The sequence below is a fragment of the Otolemur garnettii genome, unplaced genomic scaffold, assembly GCF_000181295.1.
Source record: "Otolemur garnettii isolate 467f Iridium unplaced genomic scaffold, OtoGar3 scaffold00067, whole genome shotgun sequence".
In the NCBI taxonomy this organism is placed as follows: Eukaryota; Metazoa; Chordata; class Mammalia; order Primates; family Galagidae; genus Otolemur; species Otolemur garnettii.
Window position 1 is genome coordinate 609,153 of NW_003852462.1, and position 5,970 is coordinate 615,122.

General features: G+C 56.2%; 1 protein-coding gene across 7 annotated transcripts in view; it reads right to left on the reverse strand.

The window, feature by feature from the left end:
* LOC100942710 (solute carrier family 35 member E2) overlaps nucleotides 1-5,970 on the reverse strand; it is a 28,754-nt gene that overhangs the window by 17,256 nt on the left and 5,528 nt on the right. The gene's annotated exons all lie outside the window — the stretch shown is intronic.

The following is a 5,970-nucleotide window of genomic DNA, read 5'->3' on the forward strand; positions in this document are numbered from 1 at the left end:
GAGTCTCCTGCCTCTGCCTCCCAAGTAGCTGGGACCACAGGCACCTGCCACAACGCCTGGCCATTTTCTGGTTGCAGTTGTCATTGTTGTTTGGCAGGCCCAGGCTGGATTCGAACCCGCCACCTTAGGTGTATGTGGCTGGCGTCCTAGCCACTTAAGCCACAGGTGCCGAGCCTTTAATCTTATATGTTATACACACATAACAAGTATTATATACTGTACGTTTATATGGAAAGACTTGTACCATTACCTCCCCAGGAGACCCCTCCTAGGTGCTTGGGCCAGCCCCTACTCATCTGCCTGGAAGTACAGGGACTCGAGGAGACTGGTGGGTTTGTGACCCTCGCCCAGCTACCTGGTGCTCCTGTCCTGCTTGGCCAGGGGCTGCAGTCGTAGGACACGAACAATCCCACTGTGGATGCTGGGCACGTGGCTCTGGACCCCACAGTGGGACCATCCCCACCTGGTCAGGGCCTCACTGCCTACATGTCTGCCTCTCCTCCCACCTCTGGGAGGCTGTCCCTATCCCCTTCATGGTGACAGCACGAGGCTCCCTCGCCAGGAACACTATCATGGCCCCTGTCACACATTCCACAGCCTCCACATTTCCAAAACTAAACTTGTTTACATGGCAAGGAGTTGACACCTAAGAGGCCTCCACAGGGCCAACAGACACAGCAATGGGCCAAGCTCCACATCCTAGGCACCTTTCCTACCTGACCCTGCAAAGCAGAGCTCCAGCCAGATGGGTGCGTCTCCTGCCAGGATGGCCCAGCCCTCAGTTTCCACCTGAGAAGCACGCCACACTCCAGGCAAAGCGGCGCCTACAGGTCTTGTGCTCCTCTATGGCCGCTATGCCCCGAGCAGCAGCTGTGGCCTGGGCGGCTCCCATCAAGGATAGGGAGAGAATCCTGGTGCTGCTCTGGTGTCTGCCCACAGTTAGTGAAAGAGATGCCAGAGTCAGAAGTCCCCATGGCCGCATGCTGTGCCCCACCTTGGTGCATATCCTCCACCTTGTTCCTGTACGATGCACCTCAGAGGGAACACACCCCAGGTGGGTACCTGCTCTGTCCACACACAAGGGGGCCAAGCCACCACGAATGCCCCACACACATCTGTGCATTTCCTTGTGTGACTCTGTTCGCCTGTGCCCAGGAGGGATGGCCTGGTTGGAGCTGTGCACATGCCAACATCAGCAGTCCTTGTATCAGCCTTATCCCACAACTCCTCTCACGCCTGGTCTGGGAAGGGTGCCATCCTGGCCCTGATTCTTACCCACCGGGTTCTGCTGCCTCCGCTCGCCTCCCTGTTCCACAAGTCATTCATACCTGAAATGACCTCACCGGTGTCCATGCCCCTGTGGCCACAGGCTGCAGACGGAGTGTTCTGTGACCATCCTCCCACGGGAGTGCCTGTCCCTGCATCAGTGAGCAGCATCCCCAGTGCTTGCTGCACCAACACCTGAGCTCAAACAAGCAGAAGGTGCCAGCTCTGGCCCAGACCTCTGGAGTCAGAGAAGAAATTCAAGTTTCAGAATCACTTTTACCTCCTTTGCCTATGCCAGGGCAGCCAGGTGGAGAGCCGCCATGCAGGGTCCCCCATGCCACTGACTCCCCAGGTAGGAAATGGCACAAACACAAATAGACCCCAGACAGAAACCATCTGGATGTGACTGTCCAAGATTCATGCAGATGACAGGGAAGGAAAATTAACAAAGCCCTCCATGTACAGGTGAGGTGCTCACACCTGTGATCCCAGCACTCTAGAGGGCGGAGGCAGGAGGATGGCTGGAGCTCAGGAGTTGGAGACCAGCCTGATCACGAGCAAGACTGCCATCTCTACTAAAAATAGAAAAACTAGCTAAAAAATAGAAAAAATAGCTGAGTGTTGTGGCAGGTGCCTGCAGTCCCAGCTACTGGGGAGGCTGAGGCAGGGGGATCACTTGAGCCCAGAGTTTGAGGTTGCTGTGAGCTGTGATGCTACAGTACTCTACCCAGGGTGACAGAGTGAGACTCTGTCTCAAAAATAAAATAAACATTTAAAGAAAAAAAACAAAGCATTTCACCATGGGTGACGGACGTCACTGGGAGCCAAGTAGACCTGGGGAAGGTGCAAGAACCCCTGACTTTCACTCACAGTCCACTGGAAGGTGGTATTTAATGAGGCTTTTCTGTTTGCAGCAAAACAAAACTCCAAAGCAGACACCATCTTTGTGTCTCAGCAGAACAGCACAGCCCTAGGCAGGGCAGCACAGACTCCAGGCCCTCCCCCCAGTTACAAAAGGACTACGCTTGCTGTGCCCAGAGAAGCTGGTGCCCATGGCCCTGGATGTCACTCAGAAATAAATTATAAAACATTCTTTTATTTTTTTGAACCAGAACCTTAAGCTGTCATCCTGGGTAAAGTGCCATGGCATCACAGCTCACAGCAACCTCCAACTCCTGGGCTCAAATGATTCTCTTGCCTCCATCTCCCAAGTAAACTAGGACCACAGGTGCCTGCCACAATACCCGGCTGTTTTTTGGTTGTTTGGTGGGCCCAGGCTGGATTCGAACCCGCCAGCTCAGGTGTATGTGGCTGGCGCCTTAGCCGCTTGAGCCACAGGTGCCGAGCCACAAAACGTTCTTGAGAAAAAGGACCCTGTCCAAAATGCATTCTCAAGACACTGCCAGATGCGGGGTCTCCACAAAGCATGGTCTCCAGCACACAGTGGCTGGCCAGCGTCAGGCCCTGCAGGTGCAGGCTCTGCCCCACAGCTATACCCTTCAGACACTGGTGCAGGCATAGGCTGTGGCCATAAACCAGGGTCCCCATACCCTCCTCCTAGGGTTCAAGTGATATCCCAGCATGATTCTAGGGAGAGCTTCATCACTGCAGAGAAGGCAGCTGAGCAGCCCACTGGAAGGCCTGGGCTGCCTGGACAGGCATCAGCTGAGGGTTTATGTCCAGCCTGCCCCACAGCCCCAAGTGAGTTCAGCAGGTGGGGCTGAAAGTCTCAACCTCCAAGCCCCTGGCTCTGAGTTTTCCTGGGGACCAGCTCCATCCTAGTGCCCAGGGCCCACCCAGGCCACCCATTACTGTGGGGCCCTTGTGCGTCACAGCAACATTCCTGCCACTCTAGGCAGGAAGCCGGGACAAAGACCAAACTCATCTCACGCACCACAGAGTGAGATGCGACCCAGCAGGAATGCCACCTCTCCAAGTGCTATGTGGGTCTCTGGAGCTGCGGCGTGGACACAGACACTGGCTCAGACCAGCGTCCACTGTGCTGCCCTCGAACCTTTGCTTTTACTATGGCTTCAGATTTCCAGCAGGACCTGCTGCCCTCAGGAAGGATAGAGGGCAGGAGGCCAAGGATGGCAGGAAGTGAGGGGCAAGGGTGGGCAGGCAGAGGGTGCTGCCAGCCTCAGTCGCTGGTATCATGCAGGGGCCTCACCCCACTACGTGTCACTCCACTGTCCACTGGTGAATGGCTGGCCAGGCAGGGCCCAGTTCCAACACCCTCCACCCTTCCCTCCTCAGCCGACCTTTGTCCTTCTGCAGAGACACATGCTGCACTGAAAGCCCCACCCGCAGAGAACTAGGAGCTCCTAATGTGCCTGGACCCTGTTCCCTGCAGCTCTCTGGCACCTGGGGCAGGCAGGTCTCTGTGAGAAGATCCAAGACTCAGAAGGTGAGGTGTTTAGGGTGACATGATACAAGCTGTCAGCTGGTGAAAGGCATCCATCCACCTGGCCTCTAGGACACGGGGACATGAGTGTGACCCTGACTATCACTACTAGTACCTATGCCTCCACAGGTGCTATGTAGAGGGTCTCAGGGATCTACAGTGAGGCTGCTGTGCAGTACCTGCAATGCCCACGGGGATGGGTCTATTCCCCTGTCTGCTGTTGGGGGGATGGGGATGACCCGGGACCTCTGGCTCTTTCCCATAGTGTGCGGCAGCCTTCTTCTCACTGCAGCAGGGAGGCAGGGCAGGAGCTGAGCCACTCAGCGCAGGATGCAGCAGGTGCAAGGGTCCTGGGGCCCCAGGCACACAGGGCTGCATGAACAGACCCATGCTGAGGCTGCTGACACCCAGGGCTGGCCCCTGGCACAGTCTCTTCATGGCTGTCCACATCTCCCTCAATAGCCTGCCCAGCCAGGTCATAACCCAATAGGACGTTGAGAGAAGGGCTGGGTGCAGGGGACTGATAGTTGCCATGCCCAGCAGGACACACAGCTTCCACCCAGGTGACCACCAGCCTCACTGGGAGGCTTCTGTGCCTGCCTGGGCCTGTCTCATGTCCAAGGTGTGTGTGAGAACGTAGACATGCCAGTCCAGACAGCAAGTGGGACAAGGACACCAGCCCCGTCTCACCCCTCCCCAGCTAGACGCAGTAAATCAAACCAAGTTTCCTCTGTTCGCTTGTTTCTGTCTGCAGGGCACAGGCTTGCCTGTCTGGGAGGGGGGCGGGTAGGACAGGTGGCAAAGTGGGCAGAGGATGGAATAGCAGGACCCTGGCTTGGAAAGGCAAATCTGTTCTCAGGGGACTCCTGGGGCTGGAGGGTGGGAGGGAGACGCAGCTGGAGACTCTACAAGGAGTGCCAGGGCCAGTGATGAGACCAGAAGCTTCTCTGGGGAGTTCAACAGGCCCAAGGATGGACCTCAGGTACCAGAAACAGGCCCCAGAAGAGCCTTGGCAGAAAGCACATCTGAACAGCCTCCCAACTTCCTGCCTGCTGCATGGACTGGCAAAGACTTGGGGAAGACAGAGAGAGGGGAAGGAGGAGGAGGAAAGGAGATGGGGCCTGAGATCGAGGATCCCGACCTGGTGAAGGGGCCTTGGGGGGTGCTGAACTGCATAAAGTACTGGCAGGAGTTGCCAGCTTGGGGGAGGTATAGGGTGCCAGGGCTGTGAACAGGTAAACCCGTCTGGAGCTGAAAACATCTTCAGTCAAAAATGCACTTAAGGCTGGGACTGGTGCCTCTCTCCCACAGTCTGGCGATGCAGCAGGCCCAGGCCGGAGGATCACTCAAGCCGGGAGTCCAAGGCCGCAGTGAGACAGATCACACCCCTGGGTGACCCTAACCCTGACCCAGTCCTGGTGAGAAAGTGAGATCCACTGAGGTCCAGGCCTCACCAGGGCTCAGACATCTGCAGCAGGACATAGTTGGCAAAGTCACCAGCCCCAACCATGGTGTGGAGCCACACATCTCACCTCACTCAGTGGAAACTACAAGAGTGAGAAGCTGGCAGGCACACAGCAAGGTCTCTGCAGAGTGCCAGCCAGTTCGCTAAAGTCAAAGAATTGTGAGTTGGGCCATGGTAACTCAGCGACCATTTGTACTGTAGAAAGGCCCCTGTAGTTAAGAGCAGTCAGCCTAAGAGCAAATCTCCCCAGGGCCTCCATACCCAACGCCTAGACCCCTGGACGAGAAGCAGCCGTGAAGGGCCCAGGGTCTCCGGACGGATAGAGTGTAGGAGATGCGCTCAGAGCACACAGCAAAGTGGCAGTGGGTTTCCACAGCCTCAAACTGCTTCCACAGAGATGTGAACTGATTACAAAGGGAAAAAACACGGCTTTAGCTGGGAGAAATGGGCAGACACAGTCTTGGCCAAGTCAAAGTGAGAGCCACCGGCTGTTAGGACTGGTCCCACGCTGGAGACGGCCACATCACACTGTGGATCTCTCACCCCAAACCCATTAACAGAAAGTCTAATCATGACAAGATGTCAGACAAAACCAAAATTCCCCAGGGCACCAGAGGCAAGGATTGGAAGAGCTCACAGGGACACAGCACCCTAATGTTCTGTGGACTCAGGGCCAGGTTAAGGAAACCTGCAGCCGGGCTGCACAGGGCCCAGCCATGGCCAGGGAGTTGCGCCATGGCAAGTCAGCTGAAGGTGGGAGGTGCCAGGGGACAGATCTGACTTCTGGAACCAAGTAAATATTCTGCTCACTTGCAAAACAAAAATAAATCGGCTC